The 18158-nt window shown below is 35.2% G+C and overlaps 2 long non-coding RNA genes across 2 annotated transcripts in view; one reads left to right on the forward strand and one right to left on the reverse strand.

Annotated features, from left to right (window-relative positions):
• LOC135578212 (uncharacterized) overlaps positions 1-14573 on the reverse strand; it is a 55241-nt gene extending 40668 nt beyond the window's left edge. The window contains exon 1 of the long non-coding RNA XR_010469558.1: positions 11999-14573. This is a non-coding gene — a long non-coding RNA (uncharacterized LOC135578212). The remainder of the gene's footprint in view (positions 1-11998) is intronic.
• On the forward strand, positions 7302-16302 carry LOC110363495 (uncharacterized). Its single transcript, XR_002421627.2, has 3 exons — positions 7302-10172; positions 11539-11596; positions 15202-16302. It is a non-coding gene; the product is annotated as an uncharacterized LOC110363495 (long non-coding RNA).
• Positions 16303-18158: the final 1856 nt, after the last annotated feature.

Below are 18158 nucleotides of genomic sequence, written 5' to 3' on the forward strand. Positions count from 1 at the left end.
TTGGCCCTAAAGATACAAAGTAAAATCTTTACTAGAAAATAAGTTTTATTTACCTAAAATATATTTTTTCTGTGGAGACCTTATGATTTAGTAGTTTTATAATATATTATGTAATTACGTAACAACTGCTCTCTAGGAACACACAGTGAACCATTTAGACAGGCTTCATCAAATTCAGTACATGCACCAAGGCATAAGAGTTTATGGCATTCACAACTGTTTAGAAAATGACAGAATTTTCCAACTTGTTTTGTTTCCTACAGCATATGAGAAGTTTTGGCTTATTTAATCCAAAGCAGAGAAGAAATGAAAGAGAGAATGGGCCAGGAAATGAATACTGAAGCCTACGTCTGTCGACAGATGTGCTCTTCTAGGAGAGATTAACTCTTGCTGCTGTTTTTCACTCTCCTCCTTCAGGTGAGTTTAAATAGTACATGGCTACCCTTTCCTGGCTACATTTTCTTTAGCAGTTTATTACTCCCAACACAGTTACAGCTTCTGGCTACAAATATGCTGAAGAAGTTTCTTCTGTGGTGAGGCGTTCCTTCATTTCAGTCAAAACCAGCTGGATTACTGCTGGGCCATAGGAGTCTCAGTCATCCTAAATCAACTTCGCTTGTGCTCCCACTCTGGATCCCACCATGCAGTGCTCTCTAAGCTGGTGTTAGCATTGGTTCTGCTCTGCATTTATTCTGAAGCAGTTTGGTTTGACAAAGCTTGAAAATATAGGAAAATAGTATCATACAAGCCTGAGTACCAACACAAAGGACAGCGAACACCCATATGCCCATAAGACAAGAGACAGAAAGGGACCTTAGTGGCTCTAATTTAGGTTGGTCTTCTTTTGTATTTGACTTAGCACAATTTTGCTGAAATGGAGCAATCAGTAGAGTCTTAGTCAACAAATTAACAGTTCAGCAATTTCCTGCAGGAACAGGGCGCTAAAGCAGAGAGGGAAGGGCTAGAGACTGTAGACACAGTAACCTCTGGAAATGGGAGAGAAGTTCTGCAAACCTGCCCTCTCTCTTGGAGCAGACAGAATAACAATTATGATAACACCAAAGGCAGTGGTTTGAAATTATAATATTTAGATCCAGACACGGACAATCTAGAAAAAAGCAATTGATAGAAGTAGGTGAGGAAGTATTCTAATAAAAAATGTTCCTTAGAGCTAAGAGGATGCTAATTTTGTGGAAGTAACTTCGGGAAATATAACTCTGCCTGTTTCTTTGTATCCTCATGCAATTTCATTGAATTCTAAAATTTCCTACAAGGTATTTGGTGTTTCTGTATTGCCAGAAGAATTCCTCAAGGAAAAAGATATCATTCTGCGTGTTCTCATGCAAATTGAGCAGCAGGAGCAGTTTTGCCAATTAGGAAATCAGTACAGCATCCGATAAATACTTAACCTAGACTTCATTACAGAAAGCTTTAGGGACAAAGTCCCAATATGTCTACTCCTATTTTTAACTGTCACTCAGATGCATAAAATACAAACAGCACAGTGGTGTTTCCAAAGTAAAAGAAACAAAGAAAAATAGAATTGCCACACAGTCTTTCCTTGTACTTATGCCAGCTGGCAATGAAGATGCTTGGTTAGACTGACATTGATTAAATCACTCTCTTGTGCAGAACCTCTATTTTGTACTTTCTGTATCTCTCTTAACTGTGTGAAAAATTTTGTGTGAGACTTGCTTCTATTATTCTTTCTTTTGAGAGAATTTCTAATTCATTTGCAGCACTATCAGCTTTCCAAAATTCGTGTAGAGGTTCAGTAACTATGCTTGCTTTATTTGCAGCCATTGACAATGTGCTACAGAAGACAATTGAGGATAAATAGCATGCCTACTATTGAAGTGCCTAAAACACTCTCTCTGTTCCAGGAATGCTGTTACTTTTTCTCAATAAAGTCATTTTATTCAATTCTGAGGCAAAACAAAAATAGAAACCAAAACCTCTGAGCTAATTTAGTGTTTGCACCTATTTGTTTTATACAATACATAATGTCATTGAGGAAAATACTTATCCAAAATGTGCATCTTTGAAGGCCAGAACATTCTAGAAGCTGGCATGGTTAATGCAAAAATGGGTTAGGATATACATAATTGCATTCAAAATGTGAATACACATCTAGATTTTCTGTATAAGACATACAACTCTGTATTCTGATGAGTCATAGGATCTGCTTAAATGACAAGGTGATTCAGTGATGAGAGGAGACTGAATACTTTTGTTTGTTTGTTTGGTTTTAATTCAAAGGGCTAGGTATTGTACTTGTGAATACTGGGTAGCTGAATAGCTAAGGCTCATTATGCTTTCAGTAGATATATTGTGGATCCAGGTATTTCATTAATGTATTATTTGCTTTTTTTCCACTCACTGTTCTCCTGCTAATAAATTTGTCAGGCAGTAAACGAACAGAAATACCATAAGATCAGTTGAACTGAACAGCCAATGTAAACAATCTGTCATTTCTGTATAGGACATCCAAAGCATTCAGAAAATGCTTATGAATTCTAAATATCTTCACAACCAATCTCTATGCCTCATAAATGTTTCTCAAATTAATGAAAACCAACATTTTTCAAATTTCTCTTTGATGAGTATTACTGTTTGCATTTATTTCTTCTCCAGTCTGTATTTTTTTTTTTCTTGCCTGTCAAGAGAAAAGGAAACTGCAATAGGATCTGAAACAAATAATTGAGGATGCAAGAGGGATCTTGTTATATAACTGTATATAACAACAGTGTTGGTAGGTCATTTTGTATTCGTTTGCAGGTGACACATGATGTCTCTATGGACCAAAATAGCTTTTATTTGGTGTTTTAAGAATTTGATATATTAAGCAACTCCTGAAAAGCAGAGTGACTTACACTGTTGCTATGCAGAATTTAGTGACTCCTAGGCATAAAAGATTTTTAAAGAAATCCAGTTATCAGGTTGCTGATGTGTAGTTTGCACTGAGCTTGTTTATTTCTAAATAAGCTGTCTTTTATGTTTTTCTGACATAAAAAATTGTCATACATAGTAATACAATAAGTCATTTCTGAACCTTCCTAATGAGATCACCAACGCAACTTTAGCACCCTGGACACAATTACTTCTCTGTTACAGTCAGTTTTTAGTACTAGGGAATCCACCACAGTTTGCAGAAGTTTCTGGTAAAGGAAAGATTTAGCTGTGATTGACTCTGTGCTGTGGTATATGCTATGGGAAATGGATGTGAAATAGGATGATGAGTATGGAAAGATCTGAAGCGAAGAGTTTTGGTTCCTCGTTTATTGGTACCTATTATCTGTTGAAAAATAAAAATGTAGAGGAGAGAGATGGGAAAATAACCTTAATATATTACCAAAATGAAGATAGTTCAGTTTAAAAGCCCAGCCTGTAATTTGTTTGTGTAGGTCTATTGCAAAGATTTTCACCAAAAATGCATTAAAAAGCAAATATTCTACAATATTATTCAAAAGATTTCCACATAAAAAGTGTATTAGGAAATCAGTGTGTTTGGTTTGATTTCTCAGCACCTGACACATTTCTCACATAAAATATTCAATCAATAATCATCCAGCATGCATTTGGTTCTCACTGTATATAGTTGTTCTTTATTATTTCAGCACAGAAAAAGCTCCCTCTGTGTTTTGTGGCAGAGGGTTTTATTCTCTTTCTAAGTACATTTATGCATGATGAAAGCTAACTAAAGGAAAAGCAAATCCTTACTTATCCTGCTGCCACAACAGCACCAGCAATGAAAATGAATGGACTGCAACTGGATTGTTGCAGTGGAAAGGAGCTGAACAGAACTAGACTGGACACTTTATGGAGGCCAGAGCTGGAATATATTCATCCATAAAAGTATCAGAGTACAAAATGCACTTAGAGAGACGTAAAATAAAAAAAAAGCATCTGTTCATGCCCTCAATGACCCATTGGGCAATATGGTTTCTTTACCTCTTTCGGCGTATGAAAACATAGTAATTTTTAGTACAATCATACTCAGCTATCCATCACATTTATGACAAGTGTGACAGTTAGCAATTCAACAGCAGCAAAACAATTTTTTCCTGTAAGAATCAACATCACAGACAGGAGGGTAAAGGCAGAAGGAAGGGAATTTTTTGCAGAGAGCTAAGAAATGCACTTAATCTAAATACAAGAGTACAGTTTATACGGTTTAAAGAACAGAGAGAGGCAGGAACAAGGCTATCAGGATTGTCAGACAGAGGAGATGCCTTTTGGCATCTGGCTTTTCAACACAAACCACTGTTAGAAGAATCTCAGCTGCTTTACCTATAAGAACTGAACACTCCATGTAATATTTTTTTTTTCACTTATGCATTCTTACAGCCTCTCTCTGCACTATCACTGTCACAATCAAATCAAGTAAGGGTGAAGGACAGAAAAATTAGGTAAGGATGTTTATAAGAGCTGAGTGTTTAACTATTGGCAATGGAACTCAGATGTGATACCTAGAAAAGAAACAAATAGCCTGAACTGCATTACATTGTGCATTTTCTGATTTTTATAGGACATTTTAAAGAAAGTAACAGCAGTTGTTTTTCAGCCCTGGAATCAACAGCAGTTCAGCTCTGGAATGAGAAACTTGTCTATCAGGACAACTATATGTAAATGCAAAATATATCAGAGGTTTCATATTAGAAAAACAGTTATGTAAGAAGGATGTTCTTCAAACATCTTCAGAACCAGGATTCATGAAGTATTCCTTTCTATAAAAGTCTGTTTCTGAAAGGAGAAGAAAAGAATGCATAGTATGAAGAACAGCCCAAATAAAGAGCTGAAAAATGAAAATAAAAGCAGGAAACTGAACTGCTGACATTTCGTAAGCCAACTCTTGACCATAGAACGATTTCTTGTTGCCTACTGCACTTGCTCCAGAAGACTCATTCTTACATTCATGTAAGAGGGGTAGTAGAAAGAGGAGGCATTTTCCTGGATCATCTGGAACAGATGCTTGTTTATACTTATTATTAGTTAGTTGTATTACCCTTGAGAATGATTCTGACCTTCAGAGACAGTATTTATTACTAATAAGGTTATCCCACTTTACATCAAATTTTGCAAGTCTAGATAGGGAAAATGTGTTTCTAGAAAGACTGATTCCAAAGGATTAACAATTAAGAAAGCATAGTAATTACCATACTTGCAGTGCATATGGAAAATGGAATCTATAATCATTCTAGTGCTTTTATCTTTTTTCTTAGTCAATTCTAGCAAAGGAAGAAGTACTTGGATTAATAATGATATTCCAAGACCAAGATTTACCTGAAGAGTTTCCTAGAAGAGTGAGAATATAACTACCTATTATTTGGGTGATATTTGCTTTTTGCCTAGCATGTTTAGCTAATCTTAAGTGTAAATTCTTTTGAGAGAAGTACAATGCACATTGGCTAATATAAAGTTATTTACTGGGAGATGAATCTCTGGACACAGTATTTTAACAGCATTTGTAACTGCAAACTGAATATGACCTAGCCCATACACAGGAACATTCATGTTGAATAACTGTGTATCACTACAATGTACTGTCAGACCTCACATGTACAAATACTCTGACCAGCGACTTTCTTGTTTCACAGCTAATTGCAGAGAGCTAAGTCTCCTTCCTCTTGCCTTCTTCAGGAAAGCCACACTTAAAGAATATTTACAAATAAACGTCTGGTTTGGGTCCAGATGTTGCCTGACCAAATGGCTGGTGTTAGTTCCTGAACTGCTGCTGGCAAGGAAGCCTATGCAAAATTCTTAGGCAAATGTGGAAGAATGGATGAGACAGAGAGCACAGAATGAATCTAAGCACCTTGCAGATGCCAGTTCACAGTCATACAGGTTTATGCATCTGCACATCCACAGGTGCACTAGATGCATTGTTCTTCTGTACTAGTGTCAGTATCAATAGGATAAGGTGTAATGGTTTTAAACTAAAAGAGGGTAGATTCAGACTAGACATAAGGAATTATTTTTTTACAATGAGGTGGTGGGACACTGAAACAGGTTGCCTAGAGAGGCTGTAGGTATCCTGGCCCAGGAAACATTCAGGGTCAGGTTGTATGAGGCATTGAGCAACTTGATTCAGTTGTTCTGGAACTTGAGGGGCAACAGACACAAACTGAAGCTCAGGAGATTCCATCTAAACATGAGGAGAAACTTCTTTACTTTGAGGGTGCCAGAGCACTAGAACAGGCTGCCCAGAGAGGTTGTGGTCTCCCACTCCAGAGACATTAGAACCCATCTGGACACATTCCTGTGCCATCTTCTCTAGGTGAACCTGCTTTAGCATGTGGGTTGGATTAGATGATCTCCAGAGGTCCCTTCCAACCCCAGTCAGTCTGTGATTCTATGATTCTGTGAATTCACCACCGAACCGTGTACACATTTGAGATTTTATACTGAGTCTATATTATTCTCGTGATTATTGGTGTATCTTTGTCTGTACACAGAGATGATAAACACTTCCATTTTTCATTCTTCCACAGGTTGATACCTAGATTTTATCTAATGTCTCAATTGTTGTGAGTGTCTTGGATCACCTCTGTATTCTTGTTCATTGACAAAAGAAACCAAATATGCGTATTTTCTGCATACTTCACATTTGATATTGTGGCATCTACAGCCTCTGTTGAGTGGCTCTGTCAATTTTCAAACAGATATAATGAGAACCTAACTGGATAAATAAAGACATACATTTCAGCTGGTGCTAGTCTCTGATCAGGGAACATGCTATGAAAATACTTGAAAATCTCCAGCTTCTGAAGAAGAAATCAAATTAAACCTTCAAAGCTGGTGAGATAAAAAAGCCAGGATCAGGAAAATAACAGGCAGAAGATGGAATTTATGAAAACTTAATGTGTATATTTATTTCAAATGATAATGAGTACAGGGAATAACATTTGGGCTGATAGTAATATCTAGGAGCCATGGGGCAGTGCTTCATAAATACAAACTTTTTCATCATTTCTGAAAATTTTCAGAAAATTGCAAAAGAAATATTTTTAAAACAATTACTTAGCCCACAACTAGGACACATACATACATGCACATCTATTTGCTTTTGACTTTAATGGGCTTACACAGTAGGGAACACTGATTAATTCTGTACAAGTTAACTCAGTTTGCATCATATAGTACAAACTCTGAGTTATAGACAGCTATTGTAATTCTCACTTTGTTATATTCACTATACAGAAAAAAGCTACAGGTGCCATATTTACAGAGAGGTTAAATTGTCTTGTAAATTGCATATCATTAAATTGGTAAAAAAGCATGTCTTTAACACTAAACAAAGTAGATGCATGGCAGTATAAAGAAGTGTAAGCATATGTACTGCCCAATGTTTACCTTAAAGTTGCCTTAAATCCAAACTCATAAAATTTAACTGGATGGATAGAAGGGGCCTTAAGACTTACAACTTTTAATTGATACTTTAACTTACAGAAGACTGATATTGGTGAATTTTGAATTCTAAAGATAAGTATATAGATCATGGACCTTAAATAATTCATTTAGGCCATCTTTTGAAAAGTTAGTCAAAAGAGTAACTTACATTAGTCGTGCCTTAGTAGTACAGTTTAGTATATTCACAATTTTCTGAATGTTGTTATATTTAGTGTACATCAATAATCAATACATGCAGCAACAGGATACTCCTTGAATTATCTATGATTTTGGTATTTTTGCCTTCTTTTGTTTTCTAGGCTTTTGGTTATATGCAACTATATGTACTTTTTAACTTTTTTTCACAACTAGGACTCACCGATCTGCTCAGCCTATTGCAAACGCAGGTTGAGATTCCAAAATGGCCCCAGAAGTGTGGTTCAGATGACTCCTGTGCCTGGGATACATTTAATCACCCCAAGCCAGGAGCTATACTTACGAATCAGACCTTAGTCCTTTTTATAAGCACTGCAATAAGGATGGTTGATTACAGTACTCTGTACAGTTTCTGAGGGCATTAGAGATGGACATTTGGCTTACCCTTTTTCTGACCTGTTGGAGAGCTAGGTTTTCAGTCCTTCTAGCAGATGATCTGTAAGAGGTCTGCTTGTCTACCAAGACAAGTGATGTGTTCCTTTAATTATGGCGGTATATCGTGATGTTGAAGTTCCTCTGTTTAAATCCTACTTTTGACCTTTGGAAAGATGGTGGTATTTTGCTAGTGTACTTCTCAAATTTTCAAATTTTCTATTTGGTTGTTAATAAAAATAAAGTTAAAGGGTTAGGATAGCAATTTCTGTCATTTTACTATAAAATTGGATTACATTGCATTTTGTTACTCAATTATTTGAGGGAGCTGTAAAGGTCTTACAGGGAAAATTACATTTATGACTACACAGGGACTGTTGCTGAGTACTGAGAAGTAGAACAGCAATAAATCTATGCTAATAGATGTGCATGTGAAAACATTGCCTAAGCTGTTTCCCTTTCGTATCTTGACATTATAAAGCTACTCTGCATTGCTGTTGCCTCATAATAGTCTTGTGATGGAAAGAAGAGGACAATATTGATTAAACTGAATATACAGATAAGACTGAAAAGAGAAAATATGCCTATCAAATTTTATGTAAGTCCTTGGGAAAGTAGATGGCCTTCATAACCCTGAATGTACCCATTTTCTTTCTAGCCATTCTTCCATGCCTTGCAGAACTAGACTTTGAAACTGGTAGAACCATCTCTTTAAAGATACAACTTTCATATTTAGACAAACTTCTGGTGTATTGCAACTCAATAAAGCCTACGATCTTGATTGTCTATCAGATACAATCATGGAAGCAAGTGAAGAAAAATCACCAAGGCAAAATATTTTGTGGAAAAGAGAGATGAGTTCTGTGCTTTCAAGTCATCTGTAAAAGCCATTTTAAGAAACTTAGAAACAAAACAGAACAAAACAAAACCCAAACAACAACGAGAAAACTCCTCACAAATTATTTTTTATCTATATTTAGTAATTTAATCATACTGTAACTATCTGACAGTCTTGCCCCAAATCCGGGTAGAAATATTCTTCACCTTAGTATTTCTGTAGAAGTTTCCCCTGGAGTGGTTGCATTGAAGTCAACTGCAAGTCGACCTAACTGGAAGTGATGAGTCCTGAAACATCTAATCAGAAAGGCAGGATCTAGGGAAAATAAGTTATTGCTTTGATATCTCTAATTTGGCTCAGGTATAATAACTAATCAATGACCTTCTGCAAGCATGAACAAAATGCTTTTGCAGTAAGTGGTCATCCTTTTATTTAATCTAATCTTCTTAAATATTTTTCAGTTGAGGTTTTCCAGTAAGTACTGAGCAGAGTGCTGATGCACTGTCACATACTTGGGCTGGATTAAATTCGTTGTTTTGGTTAACTATCAAATAGGTGTATGTAATGCTCTGCTTAGAGTTAGCATGCCACTGAAAGAGTCATTGAAATGCACATAGGTATATAGCGCACCCTCAATGTAGGGAGAAGTCTCTGAAGGAAATTAAGATTGTGATGAGTGTTATACATAATGAAATATAAACCCGAGTTTTATTTCCTTGTCATTTTCTTTAGATGTATAAATATATCTGGGGAAGTGCACTGGTTTTGGCTGGAATAGAGTTTATTTTCTTCCTAGTAGCTGGTATAGTGCTGTGTTTTGGATTTCAAATGGGAATAACGTTGATAACACACTGATGTTTTAGTTGTTGCTAAGTAGTTGAGGCTTTTTTCATAGTCAAGGACTTTTCCATTCCTCACAATGCGCTGAGTGCACAAGAAGCTGGGAGAGGCAACACAGCCAGGACAGCTGACCCCAACTGACCCCAGGAATATTTTATATCTTATGACGTCATGCTCAGTATAAATTTTGGAAGAAGAAGAAAGAAGCGGGGGGATGTTGACAGTTATGACATTTGTGTTCCCAAGTAACCATTAGAGGTGACAGAGCTCTGCTGTCCTGGAGGTGACTGAACACCTGCCTGCCCACGGGAAGTGGTGAATGAATTCCTTGTTTTGCTTTGCTTGCGTATGCACGGCTGTTGCTTTACTTATTAAACTGTCTTTATCTCAACCTGTGAGTTTTCGCACTTTTACTCTTCTTATTCTCTCCCCCATCCCACCAGGGGGGAGCAGGAGAGAGACTGTGTGGCTTGGTTTCTGACTGGGGTTAAACCACATCAGGAAGGTAAATAAGCAGGTATGTAACCTTAAGCTTATGAGTGACCTCTTTCATTTCAGTTAGGATTTCCTTGTAAATCTAGCAAACGTATACCACCAGCTAGTCCTGTAATTTCTAAGTTTTCAACCCTAATGTGAAATTAGCACCGTTACTAAGTACGTACAGATCCCTCTCTAATAAATATGGGATACTTACAAAAAAGGAAACATTGGTTTATTTTCATATACCAAGCAACTTTTGTGCATATGGATCACATTTCTGTACTGCTTTGCTCCTGGAAATGTGCAATTCTCCTTCCTACGTGGAAATTTTTACTGTAACAGCTTTCTGTTATTGCTGACTTTGGGTCTAACGTGGAAAGCACTAAAATATAGTCTGAGCTAGCCCTACAAAGATACAGAGCACCTGTATTCAAAAATGGAATAAAACAGGAGAGTCATTCTTTTATTAATCTTCTAGATATTTAATGTCTGTAACATACATTTCATGATTATAAGCATTTAATTTACATGACATTCAAAATAAAGCACACTTCTTGCTTCAGAAAAGCTACATTTTCATTTTTGAGGTTGACAAGTCCTAGGGCAGGTAGCATTCGTGTTTGGAATTGCCATCTTATAAGTCTACAATCAACTTCACAAAATATCCATGCAGAAATTAGAAATTCGAGCTCTGCTGTTCAGTGATTATAAATGTGTTCTTAAATACATTGTTTGCTATAAGTTCCAGAGGAAGTTCCATTATTTTATTTTCTAAAGAGATTCTTCAATAGACTAGCAAAACTTTAAAAGAAATATTAATTTGCATAACCTGTGAAATTCAGAGATTAAGAATGTGACTTCATCTTAAAATAAATTCTGTATTCACCCATGCCTTATCTCTGTAGCCAGAAGACCTCTACAACGTAATTTACCGATGAACAATTTCACCCTAGGAATGACATATTTTAAGTAGTTCTGAAACTCAAATAGTGACTCATATTCCTCATTAGCTGGCAAGAACCCTTTAAATTGTGTTTTTTTTCCCAAATAACAAATTTATAGCTGAGCACTGCATTAAATTTCTAATGTATTAGTTATGAGTTTTTTAGTTATTAATTTTTAGTTATTAGTTATTTATTTATTATTTCATACAGAATATCATTATTTTAAAAAAGGAGAAAATGTGATAATGAAAAAGCTGAAATATATAGGCCTGACATGAATTTGTATTTATGCATGTATTTTGTAAAAGAATGCTTTCATATTTTGACGAACAACAGGAAGAATGTGTAAGATATATAAGTTGAAGATTTCTAAAATAATGTTTCAGTTCTCCATTTTTCAGCATTTTGAAATTTTATGAAAATTATGAATATGTATAAACTAATTTTTCCCTTTATCAGTTTATAAGAAACTCACAAGTTAATGGCCAGCTTTTGGTTAAAGAAGACTGTTAAGTAGGTAAGTGTTCTAGTCAGTAATTCTTTTGTAAACAAAGAAATGCCATCTCTTGACTGGTTATGGCAGTTACTTCGCCATTGGCTTACTATAAAAAGCTACATTTGCAAGTAGCCATAGACATTTGCAAAATACATGTAACTTTCGTTTCTATTGGACATCTGTATGAATCTGTCTTTTTCGAAAACAAACAAACAAAACCCACAAAAAAAACCAAACAAAACCCAGGTGTATTTAAATACAGTTAAAAGGATCCTTTGTGGTATCTCCAGAGTATCAGGGGATAAAAGGTAAAATTGTTTTCCAGTCACTCTGGTTTATTCTTTACCAGGACTATTTTTCCTAGGGCTGAATAATGTAATCATTTTTGATAACCTGACCCTTACATAAGAGAGACTAGCTTACCTTGTGCCAATCAGATGTTGGTGTGCTTAGGCCACAGACAGACAGTGCGGTGGAGAACAGCCCTTCTGGGGTTCAGGAAAAAGATGTGCCTCCTCATCTATAGAACTCCAACACTGTCCCCTGGCAGAAAAAAAGCCTGGGAGCCTGCAAATCTCATAGCACCTTTCTGCACGCTACATTGGGTCCCTCTGGGAAGAAACGGGTGGATTCATCTACCATAGAAGAGTTAATGTGTTTTGACAGAGTGCAGAAGGAGCTGAGCTTTGAGCTGTGCATGTTGCTTAGGCTTGCTTAGAGCCTGGCATGAAGTGTGGAGCTGGCTATAAATAAAGCAGACAATTTTCAGCTCAGCTGTGTCTTAGATCATATTTCTAATATATAGACTAGCCTCAGACATCTGATCTTCATCTGTTTTCTCCTAGTGCAGAAATGATTCAGGAGCTGCAGTAATGGCAATGGCAATGCAGTATCTCTAAGCAGCTAGCTGATATTACTGGCCCACTGTTTTGGAAGTCATGCAAAGTAGCCAGTGTATTCATGGTTTTGAACTTAGTAAAATTAAGGCTAGGGTAGGATTTTAGAACTCTTTTCTCACACAGGTTCAACTATGTGCTTAGAAATACTGCATCTGGAACAAAATATCCTTCTTCTGTTTTAGATACTTTATAGCTGCTATTCAAGAACTGTAATTTATTGGTGAAGTGTGGTGATCCATAAATTAAATTTTACAAAGACAAAATGTTTGTCTTGAGATACAACAAAGAAAGTACTTACAGACTTCTAACCTGTAACCAATTATCTGCATTTTCCTATGAATGTTTTTGACAGGTAAAATATTGAGCCTTAGTGATACAAATTTGTCAATAAATGCATAATAATTTTATACAGTGCAAACTTGTGATTTCCTCATCTATCCATTGTATAAAGAGAATTCTTCTTTAGAAACTGATAACTCAATATGTTCCACTAAATAACAAAGAAAAATTATTTTTTGGGTTGATACATCGCCATGCTGAACTCCTTAGTTATTTAAAGCTTGGTAAAGATTCAATAACACAAAGACAAGCATTAGCAAGTAAAACTAATGCTGTCCACACTGCCACCATTTCAGAACTCTGAAATGCCCACAGGAACTCCTTTGTCCCCCATTTATTCAAGGACTTGCATATTTCTGTATCATGCTGTAAATACCATGGTAACTGAGACACACTGAAGGTCAGAAAAAACTCAGTTTCATGTCTAAGCCTTACGAATACAACTATGTAGATCTGAATGATATTTTTCTCAGGAAACACTGTTGTCAAGACTGTCAGCATTTCACAGGAACAGAGGAATAGGTGGAGGTTGGAACAACCTTTTTCTTTTTCTTTTTCTCTTTCTTTTTCTTTTTCTCTTTCTTTTTCTCTTTCTTTTTCTTTTTCTTTTCTTTTTCTTTTTCTTTTTCTTTTTCTTTTTCTTTTTCTTTTTCTTTTTCTTTTTCTCTTTCTTTTCCTTTTCCTTTTTCTTTCTTTTTCTTTTTCTTTTTCTTTTTCTTTTTCTTTTTCTTTTTCTTTTTCTTTTTCTTTTTCTTTTTCTTTTTCTTTTTCTTTTTCTTTTTCTTTTTCTTTTTCTTTTTCTTTTTCTTTTTCTTTTTCTTTTTCTTTTTTTCTTTTTCTTTTCCTTTTCCTTTTTCTTTTTTTTTTCTTTTTCTTTTTCTTTTTTTTTTCTTCTTCTTCTTCTTCTTCTTCTTTTTGACATTATCTTGTATATCCAAAGCTTTCTGTGTTTAGACAAGACTCTCATAATGCCACAAATATCTTTCACAGAGCATGACATCAGCTTTTACTTGATCTTCATTTTCTCGCCTAATATTTTGTGTCATTGGCAAGACTATCCTTTTCCCAGTTTGTTTACACTATTAAGGTGCTTAGGCCTAAACCTTGTCAGCTGAGTTCTTATGTGATTATTGAGGCTTGAGGGCTTTTTTTGAATGTTAGTAGTTTATTTCACTGGAGACAGAACTTCCAAACTGTGAATCTTCATATAAATTTGAGTCTCGCTGAGGTATTTTCAGCTTTGCTGACTGTCAAACTGAGAAAATATTTAGTAAGTTCGAGAGAAAACTGACTTTTCTTCAGCATGTTAACCTATTTCCCTTGACTCTTACCACTAATTGGTCTTACATAAGTGTTATTATAGCTTCTGCAGTGTAATTGTGTGAAGGAAGCAGGAGATATTTTTCATGCTTTGAAGATTTACCCCAGTTCTTTTGGCCAGTTCACAAAAATATTTTATTTATTTTTTTCACTATTTGTCACTTCAAGTTCTACCTGTTTTCTACTCATCTATTGTAATGAGCTATTGTTTAATTTAATACACACTTTTTATTAGTGCCTGTATATTGCAAATATGAAATTATCATTGTAAAAGATGTAGTGAAAAATCATTTTAGGAGGACTACTAGAGCTATCAATGCAGATGTGGGAAAACTCACTTGAAAATACTTCAGTGGGAATACTTGACAGACAAACATTTTATCCTGTATAGAATTAGCTGAGTTAAAATAAAAAAATATACCATGAAGTTCATAAATACCTTATTTAAATACATGCTTACTCTTCTCTTTCCTTGTTATCAAAAAAACAGTAACAGTAACATTTATACTATATTATGTTTAGATCACTTCCAGTATATGAATTTCTTTTTCATGCATGATTTTATTTATTTGAAGGTAGTGTCTATGTTGGAGAAACGGAAAACCTTCTTGAGAACTTGATAAAAAAAAAAATCAGCTGACCTTTCAGTCTCCAAAATTGGCTAATTTCACAGAACAGATAAGGAACAATGGGTGTATAAAGCACATTATGGTTTTGACACTGTAAAAATTTCAATTTACCAGTATGTTAGCCTGTCTTTAGAGTTAATGTTTTGATATACTTCAATAATCCACTATGCATCCTCCACTAATATAATAAAGTATACTGAGAAATTAATAAAGGAAAAGGAGAAAGAAAAAAAATAACAAAAATAGTTAAGAAAGTTAAAATACAAATGATGAAGAAGTGATAAGAGGTTACTTTGGATAAATATATAAAAAGAAGATACGTAAGATACGTTAGCAAGACACAGATAAGAAGTAGTAGATGGAAAACGTCAAGATACATATATACACAGGTTTCAATTAAATTTGATTATTTTTAAGTCAACTGACTTTCTTCTTCCAGGTCTAAGGGATGTTTGTGACACCAGAAGAGGAGCAAAAGCAGTCCAGAGGCAGCTGTAACCCTGTGACTACATTTATGCCTGTAAACTAGGGAGTGCTAGGGTCTATCCTTTTATGTTGAAGCCAGATGGCATAGTCATGTCAAGTTATCCTATCAAACTCCCTTATTCCCAGGAAAAGGCTGGGTATTGTGGAATAGTTACTGTTTCATGTTAAGGTCCAGATGATGCCTCAATGTTTTTTGGGAAAATGCGCCTTGGCTCAGGCCAAAATCAGGACATAGCATTCAATCCACTATATGTATCAAGATGGACGATTGAACAGTAGGGCCTGGGGTCTCATCCTTTTTAACTTACTCATGAAATCCTCTCAAAATAAACTTTACCACACTTGAACCTTCTTTAGCCTGTGGCCATTTTTCATTTTTGAATAATTTCTTTAATTTCTCCCTTGTTATAATGTTCCTGAATTGTTGCTTGATAGTTGGAATTATCCACATACATATAGGACATTTGATGCACTAAAATCTAGGCTCTTGTCTCAGTTTTCTCTCTTAATTGAACTATGCTAAGAAGGCAGAAAAAAGATTTGTAATAATAGGCAAGCAACGAAGAAGAACATTAACTGTGAAAATAGTTATAACAAACCTGCAGTGAAAAATGAGTGAGGAAATGCTGCGACTTAAAAATCTAAACATGTGTAAACATGGATAATATTTTAGCAAAGGCAAGCAAGTTAAAATCCTGACAACTCAGATAAATGGTTGCATGAGTCTTTTTTATCTATAATCTGAAGATGATTTCTCTAGAAACCTGTATTCTCTTGGTTTCTTTTTTTTTTTTTTTCTGTCTTGAAGTCACCAACCAAAATATATTCAGGCTTCATACATAAAGAGTTATCAATATCAGAAACAGACCTGGAACAAAAGGTCATTAAGGTCCAGCACACAGCTTTCAGCAAGATTGTTTTTACTCTTGGTGTGTTTTGATATTTATCTTCAGATACTGACCAGACTTCTTGTTTAACCGAAAACACACCAGTAAAATTCAGATCACTGATGTAATTCATATTGCATATTGCACAAACTATTAATGATATTGAAAGCCACAGTAAGCCATTATTACCATGGTTTTTATTATTGATACATGGGTCACTGTATTAGTATGGATGAGGGAATGTCAAACAATCAATGAATTATTTAATTCCTTCAATACTGAAAAGTTGTTTGGGAACAAATTCCTGAAGACAAATTGTGTATGATCTCTGTATTCTCCAAACATGGGCTGTGATCCCAGGACCACAAGAAAATACATGTCTGTGAGCAGCCCACAGAAGTGAGTGAGACTCCAAGTGTGGAAAGTTCCAGCCAGGGTGATTATGAGTAGCAGCATTTGACCTGCATTTGGGCGGGCAAGATAACAGATTGATGTTGTTTTAGCAGTAGGTCTTTCTGAGTCTCATAATCTTGAAAGTGGTAAGGGAAAATAGAACCAGGGCAAGAGATAGTAACACTGTCTATCTTTGCTACCAGATTCTAACTATTAACACATAAACAAACATCATACACAATACACAAAATGATTTTTGAAAATCAAGGGACTCTCATTTTCTTAAATAAATAATTCCTAATGAGACATTTTTAAAGAAGGCATAGGAAGTTTTAAGGGGACTATAATGAAAACAAAGAATCACGTAGTTAATTTTAATTTTGATTCCAGTATAAGGAGGGCTCAGAGAGAAATATTTTTTGTAAGAGGAAATGATTTTTCTATCATGGGGGCTTCATAATTATATTTTTATTATATTGGATGAAAGTGGAACTGGACTGAGATTTTGGCGCACAATGGGAAAAGTTGTGCATCATTTGTACAATATCTACTGCTGGAAGTTCTATGTAAACTTGGTCAGCCTATCTGCCTAACTCTTCCTGTGCATGTTTCCCAGCTCTCTGACATTTTCTCCAAGTGATTTCCTTGCTTCTCCTCTCTCTTTCTCCTCTTGATCATACAGCAGACTGAATATTTGCAGCTACTTTATGAAGAAGGTTAAAACACCCACAGGCCTGGACAATCACTTAATAAGGCTCTTTCTAAACCTTAAAATGTAACTGAATGACAACTCTGCCATACAAATCACAAGGCTGCCCACGCAGCTGGATAACTCTGTTCAGTGCAATAAATAGCACAAAGTCCATAAACAAGTATTTTTCACCATTTGAGTTTTTCATCACAGTTGATCATTGCCCATGCAGTGTTTCCTCTATAAGACCCACCTCCTCTGCAAAGTCCACAAAGCTAGTTAACTTACTGTACATAAGGTTATATGGAAGACAAATAGAGCTACAGCAGTTCATAGGCTGTGGCTGCATTAGTAATAGTTATTAGGAGTCCACAAAGCAGTTGTGAATTCCTTCATCCAACCTATATAAGGTATATTTAGAAATCCTTTTATGTAAAGCATTGTTTTTGTTGAAGATAAGTAACATTACTTCTTTAGTCATTCACATTGTTTTTTCTTCTGAGGAATTTTCACCTAAAAATATTGTGGAAGGGCAAGTAAAATATCTCAAGTAGGTTTTTATTATTTAAAATATGACTTTTCCATTAGTAAGTCTGTGTTCCTATTCAACAGACATTTCCGTTGTGAGTGTTTATATATATCAGAAATAGGGTTGGCATATTTTAATGATCATATTTTTTTCAATATGACACTATTATGCAATGTACCAGATTAAATCTCTCTCCTAGATGCATGTTAGAATTCAGACAATTTGGCACCTGTGCTTTAAAGAAAAATAATCTCTGATTTTTACATCCTAAGTGTTTCAAAATGGCAGTGTGACCTTTCCCACAATGCACTTTCAATAAAATAATCACCTTTTAAATCACCTTGTTATTGAACTTTTAGAGAAAACAACTCTGTCTAAATGATGGTAAAAGGATACTATATTTTCTTTAC

The sequence above is a fragment of the Columba livia genome, chromosome 1, assembly GCF_036013475.1.
Source record: "Columba livia isolate bColLiv1 breed racing homer chromosome 1, bColLiv1.pat.W.v2, whole genome shotgun sequence".
NCBI lineage: Eukaryota > Metazoa > Chordata > Aves > Columbiformes > Columbidae > Columba > Columba livia.